The sequence below is a fragment of the Cydia splendana genome, chromosome 16, assembly GCF_910591565.1.
Source record: "Cydia splendana chromosome 16, ilCydSple1.2, whole genome shotgun sequence".
NCBI lineage: Eukaryota > Metazoa > Arthropoda > Insecta > Lepidoptera > Tortricidae > Cydia > Cydia splendana.
In genome coordinates, this window is record NC_085975.1 from 1,487,140 (window position 1) to 1,507,033 (window position 19,894).

At 36.7% G+C, this 19,894-nt stretch overlaps 1 long non-coding RNA gene across 1 annotated transcript in view; it reads left to right on the plus strand.

The window, feature by feature from the left end:
• The window catches only part of LOC134798134 (uncharacterized), a 172,773-nt gene that overhangs the window by 124,217 nt on the left and 28,662 nt on the right, over window positions 1–19,894 (plus strand). The window lies entirely within an intron of this gene.

Below are 19,894 nucleotides of genomic sequence, written 5' to 3' on the forward strand. Positions count from 1 at the left end.
CTGTTGGCGCAGAAGTCGGCACGTGCTGCCAACGCGCTGACAAATTGTTTAGCGATGGAACTTTGTCACTATAGGTAACACGAAAGACGGTAATGACTAATGAGAATCAGTAAAAATCATTTTTAATATGATTACTCTTGAAAGAAGCTTTTGTCCTAGACTATGGTCAGAAAAAAACTATGTTTACCTACCATTACATTTGCAAATAAATAAATATATTTTATCTTTAAAACAACTATGTACCTACCCATAACTATGTAGGTAACGTTTACAAAATTTTACTTAAACCTGGAGTTATAATAATTTTACTTACCAATTGCATTTAAGAAATATGTGCAGTATTTTTATACCTCATAAAGTAACTTCACATTTTTTCCATTCTCAATGAAAAGTCTAGACATAAGACCCTATGCCGCGCATGCAAATATTTTTATGTCGAACCCGGGACCGCTCATTGGGCAGGCAGACCGCACTGCAAATGGATCGTTAAAGATGCAATAAAACACACTTTTCAGCGATATTTACAACCAAGTACGAAAGTCATATAACGTTTATATACAGCGTGTATGAATAAAATAATAAGAAATAAATAAATATTATAAGGAAATTCTTACACAAATTGACTAAGTCCTACGGTAAGCTCAAGAAGGCTTATGTTGTAAGTACCTACTCAGACAAAGATAAATATAGTATACAAATACTTAAATACATAGAAAACATCCATGACTTAGGAACAAATATCTGTGCTCATCACACAAATAAATGCCCAATTCGAACCCAGGACCATCGGCTTCACAGGCAGGGTCACTATCCACTAGGCCTGACCAGTCGTCAAAATAATAAATACAATAGGACAATTTTACAAAGATCGACCTAGTTAGTCTCACAGTAAGCTCAACAAAGCTTGTGTTGTGGGTACTAGAATGAGTACATTTAATTGTTATAGAAAACATCCATAACTCCATTTTGAACGTTGACAAAAAAAAAGATACTTAAGTTTTTTTCTTCCAAGCAGTCTTTTACGAAATGTCAATAAAGATCAAAACTACAATAATTAACTAAAGCAAAATATATTATCTCCATAATATTCTCCTCAGACTTTATTTTATATATAAACGCAAAACTATGTTGAAATCAACAATATGTATGCACATAAAAAAAATTGTCCTTGTATTTTTGGGCCAACCTGTACGGTTACCATCAGTTTGTCAGTGACATAAACGCCGTCGAGAACGTAATTTACTTTCTATACATCTCGCTCGCACTCGCATATTAGTGCAAACGGGACGTATAGAAAGTAAATTACGTTCTCGACGGCGTTTATGTCACTGACAAACTGATGGTAACCGTACTGTACCTCTATATAATATCGCTTGTGAGTGATTTTAGTATACGATGCGCGTGACACTTACTACTTAAAATAGTCTACTTTGTAAGTATTAAATTCTCACAACTGATTTTAAGTGTTATTATGTTAATTTATTTATACCAAATTTCTGCTTTATAATATTGCGTTTAAACCTGTTTTAAAAAGTAAATCGTACCTAATAAAGTTTGCGATTCACTCTTTTTTTTTTGTAATTATATTCTTCTATTATTACTTTTTATTATGTCTTCCATCACGGAACAATGGTGTTCCAGACATACACACACAACAAGGGGTACAGTAATTATTTATGACCAATTTTCGAGTCATTGCATAATTTTTCATTATACTATTGTTTTTTTTTTTAATGCTACACTACTTCATACCTACTACACTACCCACAAACCACTATTATTTAGGAGAGGTAAACTAGGTTATTAGTTGATTAACCAGATTTGACACAAACGGCCTTGCCTGAAATAAACTCTTCTATTCTACACTTTTATACATGTTTATTCGCTACCTATTCACAGTACGAGCAAAGATAATTTCGACTAGAGGAATCTTGTCAAAGTAAATTATGTAGTCAGTACATTTCCTTCCATCTTTCGACACAAATGAATTTATCTGTGTCGAAAGATATCTAAAAGTATCGCCATCTACTCGAGGATAGGCCAAAGTTATGGCGCCATTTTTTCGAGCGATGGCGCCATACCTTTGGCCTACTCTCGAGTAGTTGGCGATACTTTTTGACATTTAACAAATTTAACACATATATCAGTGAAAAAATAAGGAACAAAGTCAATTGGCGTTCTAAAAGTGTTAATCATTTGTGTCGAAAGATGGCAGTAAATGTACTGACTACATAATTTACTTTGACAATATTCCTTAAATTCTCTTTATTCAACACAGACTGTGCGTAAATCGGCGATATATTTAGGATACGAATGCACCCGATTGATTTTCGTTTAGCGTGGTAATAAAGATTATTTCTGTGCACTGGCGTCTTGCATCGAATGGGAATAAAATTCAGATCGGTGCGAGTTTATTTTGCTTTCAATTTACATGTATTTTTACCCGATGGCAGAGTCAATGTCAAAGTTTTTTTTAGTCCACATGCACGCTCAAGAAAACCTGGTGTAAGAAAATATAGTTGGTCGGGTAAGTCTCCCCACATCTATTGACGAGGAATCGTCAAAAGCCGATAGAAAAAATATTTCTTTTTCTTTATTCGAGCTTTTTTCTACCGGCTATTTATACCCAATTCCGCGTCGATAGGTGTGGAGACCCTGAGAGTAAGCTATCCCTACTCCTCTGAGTAGGGATAGCTTACTCTCAGGGTCTCCCCATGGGCAAAATTTATTCGAATGACGAATAACGAATAAAGATAACAAAATTTATCGCGAATGACGAATGAAAATGTCGGATAATTATTCTTATTTGAATAAATTATTCGTCGAATAATTCATCCGCGAATAATTTATTCGTCGAATGAATTGTCACGAATAATTTGATTATTGGAATACCTTATTAACTTTTCACGGTTTAGAAAGATTTGGCAATTGTGATGTGCAATGCAACTACCTAAATAGTTACTGTAATTATAAATTATACGCTGTGAGATTCGCTCTGAAGCAAACAACTGCTAAGAAAATGAGGTTTTCTCACTCTTTTATTATATTATAGCTATCTCTTTCTACACCAGGCTAGAAAGTTACTAACTTTGTGTGTGAGTAATTCATTGTTCACGCTAATCCTTTGTTTATTATACTACCTGGGCTTATCCTTTAACCCTTAACAATCTTTAACTTGTCAGAACAAATATACAGTAAAAACAAGTCGTATTAAACGTGTTGTTTATTTGCATGGAATAAGACAAAAACTTAAATATTTTTTGTGGATTTATTCGAATGAATTGACGAATAAATCATTCGTTATTTGAAAAGTGGTCGAATGATTTATCCGCGCATAAATTATTCGCGAATAAATCATTCGTGAATAAAAATATCGTGAATTATCAAATTACACAAACGGGTCTACCGCGATATAATTTCATTGTTTTTACCTTTAATTCCGACGTTTCAGCTGAGTTGCACCAGCTGTGGTCACGGAAAGACTGACGTCCCAACAAATGTCAACGGAGATATTAATAAAACACCACTAAACTACCCGAAATTAGTTTATAAAAATGTTCGGGGTAGACAAAGATATTGCAGCTACCCGTTAAAGTTTGATGTTTGTGTAATTAAATATGTGTACAAAACGCGAGAGTTTAAAGTGTTATATCGTGAATTATTGTTTATTCGAATGATTATTCCGATAAAAGTTTATTCGAATAATGCCCATCTCTGTCCCTACTACACAACACTTATTACAACTGCCAATGTACCTCTGTCTGTCTGTCTGTCTGTTACCTCTTCCCGCTTAAACCGCTAAACCGATTTAGATTAAAATTGGTATGAAAATAGTTTAAGGCCCGAGGAAGGACATAGATAGATTTTATCAATCATCATCATAATTCCACGCAAAGTCGCGAGCAGATGCTAGTGTACATATTATGTATAATTAATAGTGTTAGGTTTTCACGAGGGGCTACAGTACGAAGCTCTTCAAAAAAGGAGTGTACAGGTTTTTAAAGGGTCGGCAACGCGCATGTAACACCCCTGTAGTTGCAGGCGTCCCTAGGCTGCGGTAACTGCTTACCATCAGGCGGGCCGTATGCTTGTTAGCTTGTTTACCACCGACGTGGTATAAAAAATCAGGCCACATTATTTAGATATGTAAATGTGGATATTTATGAGTATGTTTCGACGGCCTCCTAGCCTAGTCGGTAGTGACCCTGCCTACGAAGCAGGAGGTCCCGGGTTCGAATCCTGGTAAGGGCATTTGTTTGTGTGTTTATCACAAATATTTGTTCCTGAGTTATGGATGTTTTCTATGTATATAAGTATTTATATATTATATATATCGTCGTCTAGTACCCACAACACAAGCCTTATTGAGCTTAACCGTGGGACTAGATTGATCTGTGTGAAATTGTCCTATAATATTTATTATTTATTATTTGTATGTCTTTCCCATCACGGAACAATGGTGTTCCGGACCTTTGGGAGGCGTGCGCGGAGCCGAAGCCAACACGTAGAGGCCCTTCTGACACTTTAATGAAATGTAAGGGGTACACCGAGCGGAGGCTGCCCTTGCCCGTGTCATGGGACGCACGCAGAGGCAGCACCCGCCAGGGTGTAAGGACTATTGAGAGTTGATGGAATCTAAAATGAACTAGGTTATTGGGTGAAAGCGATGGACTAAGAACTGAGCTATGGGGTAAAAAACCGGACGCCTGCCTAATAAAACGGTATGCAATTTTATTTCCGGCAGACGGTGACTCGCCCTCACAAGATGGGCCCCCACAAAAAGCGACATCTAGGATAGCTCAAGGGCAACACCGGTGTGAGCGGCTCAGGGGTGTCGAGAGGTGTGCGCCGCTTTCTACCCAGTGGCTGTTAACAGCCACTGTGCCAACTCGCGTCTTATGCATATTTCACTTCCACCCCTGGAGCTTATAGCTCTAACGACTCCACTCTGGCCGGCCGGCTAAGGCAAGCCAGAGGCAGAGAATCCTGTCCCACCCACCCTCCTTGCGGGTAACAGAACTCTCCAGGAGCACTCGGGTACGTGAGGTCGCTAATCCCCAACAGCTCGCCACAAGCTGCCCTGCGTTGACGTTTATTTATTTATTATTATTATGTTTCAGTTTTTTTTTGTGTAAATAAATGACGTACTCTACGTGTTGTTATCTTTCATAGCACTTATTGCTTTTTTCGCGCCATTTCACCCCGTTGTTACTACGTGTCCATCGTTCATAATAATTCTTGTAATACAAAAAATGGTCAAGCACGAAACGTAATATTTCCAAAGGTTCTTTGCTTTACTAGACTAGTAGTAACAAAGTTTTGATGCAATTGTACCTAGTGTTATTTGTGCTTCTTTTATTTTGTTATATAATGTATATAGAGTTATAGGTAGACCAAGAAAAGTCTGCAGAGATTTTGACAGCACACGCAGTGCAGGTGTTATTTTAAACATCAAACTTCTATGAAATTATGACGTATAAATAACACTGGCACTGCGTGAGCTGTCAAAATTTTTTTTAATACAGTTGCTCAAAAAGTGCTACTTTACGTAGCTGTTTAGCGTGCGGAAAGTTGGTTATCTCGAACTAGTGCTTTTTACTTTTCCAATTTTTTTAAATTTATACTTGTTCCAATTCACGACTACTTATTGATGAGTGTTAATATTAGTTTCCTTTAAACGTCGCAATCAGCATAAAAACCTACTGTTAATGTAAGAATATGAAAAATATACATATTTCATATTTTAATACTTACCTCTTCATCATTATAACACGTTTATTTTTTAATATTGAATATTCCGTTCTTAATAAGTTGTCTGAATGGAACGGAATAGCTGCCAAACGCCCATAGATATAATATACTTAAAGACGACGTCTAAGCGAGCTGTCACTGTTACCACTTTTGTTTAGTGTACGATTAACAATGTTTTACTTATTTTTTCGCAACTGTATTAAAAAACGTCGTTCGATACACGTGCGGAAATGTCATTCTTCACTCGTCCCGAGTCTTCCCACTCGCCTGCGGCTCGTGGCAAGATATCTCGGTACTCGTGAAGTAATGACATACCTTCCGCACTAGCATCGAAATGTACTATTTTGGTCTAACTCACTTATAATATGTAATAATATACTTGAAACTATTATCGATATATTCGGTGCGATTCGGGAAATGAATTAGAGATTCACTAGATATGAAATAGTAAAGATATCCAGCCGTATTCTAACAATGAGATACGTCAAATAGGTACTAGATATTGAAACGATTATGGATCGGATATGTCAGAGTCAAACAAGTGTTTCTTCAAACAAAAACGTCACTTTTGACACTTGTTTGACACTGACATATCCAATCCATATCGTTTCAATAGAGCCTGACCAGCGAGTCGCTTCACAAGCTATTTTTAAAAATTCTTTATTTGGCAACTTTTTTAGGGTTCCGTACTCAAAAGGTAAAACCGGACCCTATTACTAAGACTTCGCTGTCCGTCCGTCCGTCCGTCCGTCTGTCTGTCACCAGGCTGTATCTCACGAACCGTGATAGCTAGACAGTTGAAATTTTCACAGATGATGTATTTCTATTGCCGCTATAACAACAAATACTAAAAACAGAATAAAATAAAGATTTAAATGGGGCTCCCATACAACAAACGTGATTTTTGACCAAAGTTAAGCAACGTCGGGCGTGGTCAGTACCTACTTGGATGGGTGACCGTTTTTTTTTGCATTTTTTCCGTTTTTTTTTTCATTATGGTACGGAACCCTTCGTGCGCGAGTCCGACTCGCACTTGCCCGGTTTTTTCCTACAAATAAGCTGTCAGTTTCAAGCTGTCATTTAATTTCATAGTAATTTTATTGCCAGGTGTGGTTTGTACTGAAATTCCCGCGTTTTTTTTGTGACACGACTTACTGGTCGGACTCTATCTAGTATTTGACGTATCTCATTGTTCGAATACGGCTGATCATCTTTACTAAATAGTAAAGATGAAATATTTAATATCTAGTGAGTCTCTAATTCATTTCCCGAATCCCATTCCAATCCCATTTCTTATTCCAATGTTTGTGTGGAAGTTATGGTCAACGAAATTTGGAAAAGGTGACCATTTGGGTTAATAATGATTTTTGCTGTATCATTACAGCACGGTACCCCAAACCGCTCGGTCCAGCAATCCCGATTTTCCCTGAATTATTACAGAGCAGCAACCGTCGTTGACAAAACGTCGCCGTATCCAGCCGGAAATTCGTCATTACTCACATTCTTGGTGCGCGGCCAACTTCACAGCTATCCCGATGACTGTCGCTGGCTAGTCATTTAAATCTATTAATCTAGGTACAATTTTCAAGATGTAGGTACTCAGTCTTGTGTAAAATAATTATCCTTTTATTTCACTGGATGCCTGTTTACATACTTTTGCTGAGGCGTAAATATTGCCCTTACTGTGAAATGGTGACCGTCTACAAGTAATGACAGTCGGCCCGATTCGAACTTTAGGATACGTCAAATATTACGGCTAGATACGATATGGATTAGATATGTCAGTGTCAAATGTGACGTTTCTTCAAACAAACACGTCACTTTTGACACTGACATATCTAATCCATATCGTATCTAGCCGTAATATTTGACGTATCTTAAAGTTCGAATCGGGCAGTGTTAAAAAAACTAAAAAAGTATATTAAGTTTTTCCCGTGACTCAATCGATCTAGATACAGAATTTCATCTAAATCGGTCCAGCGGTTTAAACCTGAAGAGACGGACAGAGAGACAAACTTTCACATTAAGGTGGTGCTCGGATGGCAACTGCACCAGCATTACTGTAGCGGCCTTAATGTTGCAGTCGCAGCAGTAGTGTCACAACAGTAAAGGTTGACTCACGCTAGACCGGGCCGGGGCCGGGCCGGAGCTTACGGCGCTTCGTTTTCTATGGAAAGCACCACGTGATCACCGATCAGGCGTCATAGAAAATGACATGTCGTACGCCTCGGCCCGGGCACGGCCCGGTCTAGCGTGAGTCATCCTTAATGCAGCTGCAGTAACCAACCGAACGTCACCTGTATTATTTTTTTAGGGATAAATCTTATTTCCCATTGCTTTCATGTATGTTCCTTAGTACCTTGAAATCTATCGTCTGTATCCTAATAAATGTAAAACAGGAGAGCCAAGTTCAATACAAAAATTACGCTTGGCTGTGGGGTTGGCCGCAAAAAGAATGGAGATCTAAATGAGTGCCAAGTTCTATGCAAAATCCAAATATGTATTTATAGGAACAAAATAACATGATAAACAAGTATTAAAATGTGAGATCTTAAAGTAGGTTAGATTTGGCTTGGCCAGTTCTTATCAGAATTACAAAATATATATATATGTTGAATAACTTTATAAAATGACTGATGTAATGAAAACTGGCCAAGTCAAATCTAACCTACTTTAAGATCTCACATTTTTTTTTAAATAACAGCAATTGTTATAGGTATCCAATAAAGCAAAGAAATAGAGTTTAATACTTGTTTATAATGTTATTTTGTTCCTATAAATACATATTTGGATTTTGCATAGAACTTGGCACTCATTTAGATCTCCATTCTTTTTGCGGCGAACCCCACAGCCAAGCGTAATTTTTGTATTGAACTTGGCTCTCCTTATTTACATTTATGTTTTTGGTGGGATATCAATACTTTTTGTAAAGAAAACTAGGCAGGTATTGAGATTTAATGTTTTTTCTTGTCTTGTGTTTCCGCTGTATGGTTTTTTACTTCTGTTCTTTGTATAATTATGTGGTGCCGCGCGCCGCCGACGACACACCGTTGGCCGGTTGTTTAGAGCGTATTACAAGTTTTTTGTATGGGGACACCACTTATTTTTTGACTTAACTTTATTTTTATATTTCTTTTATATAGCAAATATAATATACATATATTGGGATAGTTTCAAATATCTGCTTGTAACGGTTCCAACGCTACAATTAAAAAATATTTTTTTTTAACTTTTTTTTTATTTTTAGGTTTTTTACGCCTACGCTTACACACAATTACCGAGCTGGATTCAAAATTTCATCCTTCTAGGTCATCTGGAAGTAAGTTAGGTTTAGGTACTATTATGTCAGTCACAATAAAAAAAAATGTTTTGTATGGGGACCCCCTCCTATTTTTTAACTTTTTTTTTATTTTTAGGTTTTTTTCTACGCTTACACACAATAACCGAGCTGGATTCCAAATTTCATCCTTCTAGGTCATTTGGAAGTAGGTTAGGTTTAGGTACTTATATGTCAGTCACAATAAAAAATGTTTTTTTTTGTATGGGGACCTCCCCCTATTTTTTAACTTTTTTTTAGGGTTTTTCCTACGCTTACACACAATAACCGAGCTGGATTCCAAATTTCATCCTTCTAGGTCATCTGGAAGTAGGTTAGGTTTAGGTACTTATATGTCAGTCACAATAAAAAATGGCTTTTTTGTATGGGGACCCCCCCTATTTTTTAACTTTTTTTTATTTTTAGATTTTTTCCTACGCTTACACACAATAACCGAGCTGGATTCCAAATTTCATCCTTCTAGGTCATCTGGAAGTAGGTCAGGTTTAGGTACTATATAAAATTTACGACTTTTTGACCTTCATATCTTTATAACCGTTTGAGCTAGCTTCATGAAATTTGGGCTTCTAGATGTCCTTATGGATATAATTAAACACACGTAGTTTTATGTGTTTACGTTAAAGATGTTTTGAGTTATAGAAGGGTCAAAAGTGGCACCAAGTGGTTCGTGTAATATTACACTCGGCGCTGGCATATAAATACACTGATTACTGATTACTGATTACTGATTACTGGCTAGCCAATTCCTTTGCTTGATCTTGGCTTGACACGCTGCCGCGTGTCTAGATCCATGCTGCAAGTGCAAATGTATGACTAATGTTATATTAATATCAGTGCCGCCTAGTGACAAAACGCGGCACTGAGAGGACCTTGACCGAAAGATCTAGTCGTTGACCCGTCGCACGCGCATTTATTTTGGTGCATCGCTATTGGTGACATTGAACAGCTGTTTTATTTCTGCGGCAGTTTTATTTTCGATGTTTGATGATATAACTGGTACTCGTAAAATTACAAAAATGATCAAGTAATTTTAATACCAACTAAGGAAGAGCGGTGCCTTGACACAGGTATTTGTTACATAAAACACTTACATGTTTTACAAGAGTAGGTACCTATATCTTAAAATAATTACACCGAATAAAAAAAATGTATTTATATATTTATTGTTTAATTCAGGGATCAAAGGCCTTTGTCAACCGACACGCCGAACTAAGGGACATTTTGGGCCCGATTCGGATTTTGAAATAGACATCTATTAGACATCTTTTAGACATCACCAAGATACGATAACGATATGTTTAAGATCTTACCTGTCAAATTTGACATTTGCGCGATTCTGGAGATACTGTTGAATGATTTCCACAGGATATGACTTAGAGATCCAATTCACATCTAATAGATATCTTACTCTATCTAACCTAAAAGTGACATTGGTTGCCCGAATTGCGCTGCAAAAGAGAACTAGTTGATATCTAAACTATAACGTATAGAATGGATCTAGTACGTGTCGTCTCTTGTGAATATCTTGAAGTTCGAATACGGCAGTTTGTAATCAAAATAGGATATTTGATTGATTGAAAAAAATGTAATGTTCTTAGTATGGAATAAAGGGCTAAATAAAAATTCAGGAATCGATAGTACTGGTATTATTTTCATACAAATGGTACCGGTATCAGCTTATCTGATAATTAATTCTCCTTACAAATATCATTTTCAACTTTATTTATGGGAAATAATATTGTCACTAAGGGGAAATGTTTTGATGTTTAGTTATACCGGTAACGATCTCTGATTTGATTATAATATGTAAATATCTACTCATTTTACAGAAATATAGGTCATTTGAATAGTTCTACCGTATAATTTAAATTAGGTACCTTTAGGTAATAAACATATCCTTCATTTCCATCACATAAATAAATGCTCTTACCAGGATTTGAACCCAGGACCATCGGCTTCATAGGCAGGGTCACTACCGACCAGGCTACCGGTCGTCAAAGTTTATTTACTTACAAACGTAATTTATGTTTATACCAAACCTTCCAGCACAAATAGATCGTATTTTAGTTAGAACAGTCAATTTGGAGCGGTTTCAATGGAATTACATTAGTAATGGTAATGTAGAATAAGTGGAGGTAAAGAAATTCGAAGACAGAAGGCCGATCGTAATTACTTGGGAATTATTCTTAGGCAACTGGTACTGATGCGGGCAAAAGTGTTTGTGCGGTATAATTTAATCTTTCACTTAGGTGGGTCAAAATTATATTCGTTGTCTTGTTTCTGACCACTCTGCCACGCTTCAATTTCTGAATTTTATCAAATAAATGACAAAAGACGAGTTTTACATGAGAAGAATTAAAAACTAAATTTCATATCATATAAGAAGCGCTGGCTGGACGTCGTGATAGTGGACATGGAAGAGAACAATCTCTCTGCGGATGGCGAAGACCGGGCAAAGTGGAGAAGATTGAGAAGGAAAGCGGACCCTGGCGATAGGCCGGGAAAATGCTAGGATGAAGATGAAGTCAAAAAGCTCCACTATGTCACATTTTTTGGAGGCAAAAAACCAGACAACGTAAAGAATTTTGAACCAGGTACTTGGCTGGCAACAACGTTTCGAAAGCGTTTCGATGTTGTACCGCAAACGATTGACATCTTAACTTAAGCTAGGCACCCTAGGCGGATTCACGCCAGGTCGCCAGCTTTCGCCGACCCCGAGCTCACGGTAGGAGGTAGATCTCTAGTATCTCTACCTCCTCCTCTGCCCAACGATATTTAGGATGACCAACAGGACAGCGTCCAGTTTGCTATAATGGAAAAATTCACTGTCTCGGGCGAGATTGGAAGTCGTGGGTAGTGACTCCCCGATGGCGGCTGGTATCCCGAAGTCGCGGGTTCATTTCTCGCCCGAGACTGTTTTTGTTCACTTTTCCTATATTTCTAAGCCAAACCAAAAAGGTATCGCTTGCAGACGTTTAGTTTTGCTTAATAAGTACAAAAAATATATTTTATGTCACATTTAAATTTAAATTAACCTAACACTTTCGCGATCGCCAGTCCCAGTATAACTCAAATGGTTCGTTCCTATGATGGCATATTTAAATTAAGTCTAATGATAGTAATCAAGGGACTCTCGTTTGGTTGATTTGAGGACGGCACCACAATCACAGTTGCGCAAACTTTGGGAATGTTTGGAATCTTTTTGAGGTTAGATAACTTTGAGATGCTTGGATTTTGTGTTATTTAAAGCATAGTATATACAGTGGCCAAAAAATAAATGCATTCCCGTGGCCAGGGAGGGTGACTAAAAAAATGTAAGTAATAACCCTCCCATAGAAAATGGACCGGCCAAAATGTATGAAACAGCCAAATTTTTTGTTCGCGATTTCGGGGTTGGTCTCATAGTAAAAATTGCTTAGTAGGTATAATCCCAAAACCTCCCTGGCAATGGGATAGCACTAATTCTTTGGCCACCCGGTATAGGACAGAAGTGCCATTTGTGACCATGGCCACAGTATCCTTTTTGACTGTTTATTACCTGAAACGTAAAGTAAATAAAATTATTTATTATAACATTTACCTACTCGTATAACCGAACCTAAAATTTTGCCTGCTTCGATTTCGCTAGTTTCGCTGAACTAAAGTCTACAGTTCTGTACATTTTAGTACTTACCTGACCAAATATTTACAAGCTTTTTGGGAAACCAGACGAGGCTTTCTACCACCTGCCTGCGAAGGATTCTGGAGTACTTCGGACACATAGCCAGGAAAAGCAGCGATAATCTCGAAAAATTAGTGGTCACTGGCAAAGTGGAAGGAAACAGACCTAGGGGCAGAAGCCCGATACGTTGGACTGACCAGGTTCGCACCACCCTTGACACCACCGTACACGACGCTCTTCACGAGGCAGCAGATAGAAGTGTGTGGCGCCGAGTGGTCCACACAAAACTATTTCGACGAGATGGTCACGACCCTCAGCATTGAGGAAACCGACGCGAGGAGGAGGTGGGAAACCAAACTTCGCTCAGACCAAGCTCACTTAATCCTCTACAAAACAAACTAAACACGACTGAATACTGAAAACATAATTAAATAGATAACAATGTTTATTTTATATTCAATGAAGGAACATGTAGGTACTTACATCTTTATACACATCTTCGACATCAAAAGTAGCGGCTGAGACTACGCGCCAAAAGTTATAATGTATTCATATTCATATTCATATTCCTTTATTCATAAAATTACAAATTTTACATGTCATAATTAATTATAATTATCCAATCAATTAATTAATTAAGTATTCAATTAATTAATTAGTATTAATTCTAAAATAGATTTAGAAAAAGATATACCTATATTTATTTACTGTAATTATTTATTTATTTATTTATTTCATCTTTCTGGAACAGTAAAAAAAATAAACAGTGACACAAGCCGGGGCGGTAATTAGCTATGTGTATTGAAGTGGGTTTTATGTACCTAACAGTTTTGCAACACCTACTCTTTTTTGATAAAGTTTTTTTGAAAGCATAATTATACTATCTCTAATTCTCCAAATGATTATGTAACAGATCACTCTTTAGCGATAAGACCGCCTGTTATCTGCCTCTGTCTTTATATAATTTTTTGTTGAAACTTTAATTATTGTGTTTTTTTTATTTATTGTGGTGTGCAAATAAAGAATACTTACTCCTGTTTTGAATGATTCACGGTTAGTTTCATTAGACCAGGATATTAGGCCGTTATTACCTTTTGTATTGTATTATTTTGTATTGTATTGTATAGTTTTGTGTTATTTGGTTAAGGTAATCACTAATCACCAGAGATCGGCGGGGGTGAGCTATTTGCCTTAAAATATGACGTAAGACATCTCAAATTATAAGGTAAATAGCTCACCCCCGCCGATCTCTGCTAATCACGGTCGATATACTTAAGTCTAGTGAAAAATACTATCAACGTTTATCCTAATCTGCCGTTTTGACTTATGTATCTTACTTAAAACATAAATTAACTAATTTAGGCCTGTAAAATCCGCTTGTTCTATCCACTACTTTTGAAGCTGACTGTACCCTTCTTACTTTAGTGAGATAGTGCATACAAAACTTATAGGCCAAGAAAGGTACGCTCGGCTAGTATGGCGGAATGGAAATAATTAGTAATAGCTGAAATTTTCGGTGTATGGGACAGATAATAAATCTAGTGATTACGTCGACACATAATCCAAATAAATATATTACATTTAGGTATTTAAAAAAAAATGTAAAAATATAAAAAATCACAGAAAGTTTGTAAAAAATATTAATAACATTTTTTAAATTTATACTCATAGAGAAATATTTGCTTTATGACATTAAGCATGAATCACACAAAAAATAATTCTGTATCCTACATTTAAAGTAAGTAACCTACGGTTATTATTAAATTCAGTATATTTCCGTCCTCAAAAATGGTAATAGGCTATTTTTTCTCTCATTATTTCCAAATTACAATGAGTACAAGCGTTGCAATTTAATCGTACACTAAATAATACCGTATGGGAGGTTTTATGGGGTTGTGCATTAATTGCCTGGTTAAAAATGGTAATAGATCAATATCATATGGGATTTTTATTATGAGTTCTCCTTCATCGAATACTGTAAAAATCGGCTTGAAATATGATTCGTAACACAAAAAACCATCAAAAACGTTATCGTTGCTTTAAAGTTGCCGCGCACGAGCCAGCGAGCTGACGTGATTGGTCGTTGCATGGAGCGGGGCGACGGAACGATGAAACTTCCATCGCCCCGAGCGCGAATATTTAAAAAAGTATTTAGTATATTTACTATTTACTCGGTCAAAACATATGTACCAGTGAACGTAAAAAATATGGGAGACTAGATTCGAACTAATTATCAGCTTTAATCTGGGCAAGAGTGCTGTAAATAAGAAAGTAAATTTTACGTAATTGCAGGCTTTCCGTCTTTGCGTGCGCTTTAAATTTAATACAATAATAGGCCAATTATATAGGGCTATTATACTGCCACACACCCAATTTGATAGCAGAAAAAGACGCGAAATTAAAATTTTCTTAGGGAAATCAAATCTTCGCGCCTATAAGTTTAAACTTTAGGTTTCAATAGCGGTCATTTAAGTACCACCCCTCACCACTAAAATGTAATTATCAAAAACGACAGTTGCTAATGTTCCCCAAAGTAAGCATTTCTAGTTAATGCTGCAATACAGTGGTACCGGGCACCTTGCGACGCAAGGCCGAGCAGGAATCGCAAACCTTAAAATATTTGCACTAATTAATTGAGTTAGGATTTTGTTAGTACTCTTTAATTGAATAGCAAAAAATATAAGTTATGCATTAGAAATACCGTTTTTATTCGATTTTTAATTAAGTAATTATTGTTAAACTTATTTTTACCGTGTGGTGTCGGTTAAAATTTCACTAGTAACATCATTTGGCGACTAGGGCAATAAAAGTCGACACCACAACCAACAAATTAACAAACAACAATAACCAACAAATTAACAAACAACAAAAATTTGCAGTAATATTCCAAAACTCGACTGAACGCAAGCGCACCGAACCGTGTCGCTCCCCTGACGCGACTCAGTGTCATAAAACGTAAGGCCGTGGTATTAACGACAGCGGATAGCTGAGCGGCGAGCGGTGACTGCAGGCGGCAATAAGGTGTTCAGTTAATGTTTTTATAATTTGAAATGACTTCGTTTCCAAGTAGAAATAACCAAACAGACTTTAGAAGCATTTAATATTTTATTTGTGGCCGTATAAATTATGTTTTATTGGTAAATTAACTACAATTATTCATATTTGTGGATAAAACAATATACATACTATAATTAATACTAAATTAACATTAAATAAATACATTATTTATGACATAAAAATACATTGCGCGTATTTAACTACTTAGCACTGTTTAATTACGATACTTGCAAGCAAGTAGTAAAGTATATGGCTCCATCCTATCCTGTACCACGATATACAAGCGATAACATTTTTGCGACAGTTTTGTATAGATAATGGATTTGTCGCTAGAAAATTACGATATCGAGATAAAAGTCAGGTCTCTGAGCGCTATTGAAACCTAACGCTATACATGTTTTAAATTTGCCGCGCTTTTTCTAGTCAAGCTGAATGTGTTTCACTATAGAATAGTAATCGAATTGGTTCAGATTTAACGTTTAATGCATATAAATAACATAATTAGTAAATAACATAATTAGTAAATAACATAATTTTGGACTAAGTACATTATACATACCTACATGACATCAGGCTATGGTTTGGCGCACCGTGACCCTGAACGGCGCGGTAATGTGTTACGGCTGTTAAGTGAAGTCCAGACGGGATGATCAAATCGACCGATTTGATCAGAAATGAAATTGGGGTCAATCTCCAAATTAAGCAACAATTAAACAACTGTACCGATATTTGGAACCTCAGAATAATATACCCGGCCGGATACCGGATAGTAACTTTGCTTGATTTCAGAGTAAACAAATTGGATTTAAGAAACAGTCACGGTCATATTGTACTTTACTCGTTTATTATTTCAAAACAATTTAAACATCCACTCACTTGCACGCGTAGGTACCTACTCATTTCGAACATAGAAATGAGTCCGCGCCAATGTTCACCACGAAACAGGTTAAAACCTGCACAATGCGCACCTAAAAACCGAAATGTAGGTATTGTTAAATTTAGTTTGTAGTTAATTAGTTTTTTGGTGTAAGTGTATGAACCAAGGTCTGAAATAAATGATTTTTTATTTTTTTTATTGTTCCGCCGGCCGAAGATTCGGCGGTCGGATACCGAATATTTGGCCGACGGTCGGGCCGAATATCCGGTATCCGACCAAACAACTATCCATTGCATTTCTAATTGAGAGTGGCAACACTATCGTAGGTCGTATTGCCCTTTTCTAGCATATACGTCCCTCGCTCCTACACTCCCACCACACAGGCAGGTTGCTTTGTCAGTTATACAAGGCAAATTTTCAAGTCATTGGCATGCTGTTTTTCCATCTGGAAGGTCGTGAAGCTAAACTGCTGGTGAGTTTTTGAATTTGTACCTCAGTTTAGCTGACTATATTGAAATAGTTATTTATTTTACAAGGGGGCAAAGTTGTTGTTTAACCGCTCGTGCTAATATTGATACTTGAGCAAGTAAAACATTCGAAACATGGAATCTTGAGCGTTGCGAGGGTTTCAAAGCACGAGGGTTAAACAAAATTTGCCCCAAGTGAAACACAAAATGTTTCACCACACCAACCCGAAGCAAATATTAAATGTAAAAATATCATACAAAATCAAATACAAATGAATTTTATTAAATATTTATGATTTAAAAGTCAATTCTACCAGCAAACATAAGAAAACAACTCAAAATTTGCATTTGATTCCTTTGCCTCACTTGTGAATAAAATGAAACTTTGCTCTCAGTCTTTGAAGTGCAAAGTAAGTCTTTCCGAGCTAGTGTGAAATAAATAATTAAATTTTTCACGCCACTGTTCGGAAATGTGGCAATAGATGGTCTAAAACCAAGCTGGAAAGTAGGCAATAGCTGTAGCACTTGAACCACCACTACTACACTCGCGTGCAAAAGTATTGCATCACTTTGCATTTTTTCGTCCGCACCCAATATCTTTGTAATTCTATACCCGATTCTGAAAATGTTGGTATCAACTGAAAGCTATGTAACGCATTAGAAAAATGATAAATTCAATGAAATTTCGAATCTGAAGACTATAAAAAATCATAAAACTGAAAGTAGTCGCATAATGCTCCAAAAATAAATCCGGAAACTTGAGAATAAAAGTCATTTTTTTTATACAATATCGTTTATTATTATTAAATTAATACTTGGTATTGCCACCTACAGGCCTCCTTTCACAAACCAAGTGGTTTTTCATAGACGTAATTAATTTTCTAATGTGATCATGAGGAATAGCGTCCCACTCCTCCAGCAAGGCTCCCTTCAACTCCTCAACAAGTAGTCCCACACGTGTTCAATGGGGTTAAGGTCCGGGCTCATCGCTGGCCAGTCCATTGTGTCGATGCCCACTTCGAGAAGGTAGGCTGCGGTGGCCCTAGCGGTATGACACGGGACATTATCCTGCATTAGGATGAACCCCTCATCAAAAATACCGGCATAAGGAACAACATGTTCCTCCAGGATATCAGTGATGTACTTGGCAGCGGTCAATCCACTGTCACGGCCCCCGCCAGGCACGAAAACCAGTTCTGTCCGCCCGTCGTAGGAAATGCCGGCCCAGAACATTACGGATCCACCGCCATAGGCGACCCTTTCGGAGAAGGGTTACATATCAGAATACCGAAAATTAACTTACCTAATGTCGAATCACCTATGCTCGATTCACCTATTTTTAAATACCCTAACGATCATTTTACCTAAATATTGAATGACCTAAGTTTATAATACCTAATCTCAATTAACCTAATGGATGAAACACCTAATTAACGTTTTACCTAATGCACATTTTACCTAACGCACGTTTTACCTAAAGCTATTATACCTAATGCATGAAACACCTAAAGCTGACATACCTAATGGACGATCCACCTAAAGCTGATATACCTAATGAACGATATACCTAAAGTTGATTTACCTAAAGGATAACATACCTAAAACTGTTATACCTAACGAACGAAATACCTAAAGTCGATATACCTAAAGGACGGAATACCTAAAATCGATATACCTAATGCATGTTATACCGAAAGTCGATATACCTAATGGACGATATGCCTAAAGTTGATTTACCTATTGAACGAAATACCTAGAGCTAATATACCTAATGCACGTAACACCTAAAGTCGATATACCTAATGCACGAAATACCTAAGGCTGGTATATGTTTTAACGAACGAAAATACCTACTGTAAGTTTTGTAACATGGCCGAATGACTTCGTTTACAGTGACATATTGGTTACCACGGTTACCATGACCTATTAAATGGAAATACCAGCGGGCTCAGCTGCCACCACCATTTAATGCCATAATAACGTTTAACTGTGGCATTACGTCTTTTTAAGTTTTTACTAGAGATGCCCCGAATAGTGAATTTGGCCGAATACCGAATACCGAATATTGGGCGACCGAATTTTCGGCATGACATGCGAATATTTTGAGTCACAATTATTATGAAAACTGTTCGCCAACTAAGCACAACGTTTGCGAAGATATATTTTTATGTTGAACAGAATTAATTAATGTAGTTAGAGTCAATCAAATCAGATCCATATTAAAAATAAAATATTTTGTAATCAACAAAATAAATGTTAACAAACGTGTCTTCGTATTTAACTACTTTCCAAGAATTCATTTTAAATATTAAATATACCTAGTTTTTGGTTATTTTTTGTGTAATTTTTCGTTTTAGGTAGGTGCAATTAGATATTCGGTATTCGGCCGAATAGTAGGCAACATTCGGCCGAATATCGAATATTCGGCAAAATGGGCGAATAGGCCGAATACCGAATAGTTGCCGAATATTCGTGGCATCTCTAGTTTTTACTATGAAGCGGAGACTTTTTGCGATAACTTAAAACGGATAAATTTATCATGTTTGCTATAGTTTTCTTTGAATGTCTTTCTTAAGCTCTAGTTCTACGGTTTTTTTTATATTTTTTGGATTCATTGTTCAAATGTTAGAGGGGGACACATTTATTTTTTCTTTCGGAGCGGTTATTGCCGAAAATATTCAGTTTGTCAAAAAATGTTGGTTGAAAACCCCTATTCGTTTTAAAAACCTATCCAACGATACCTC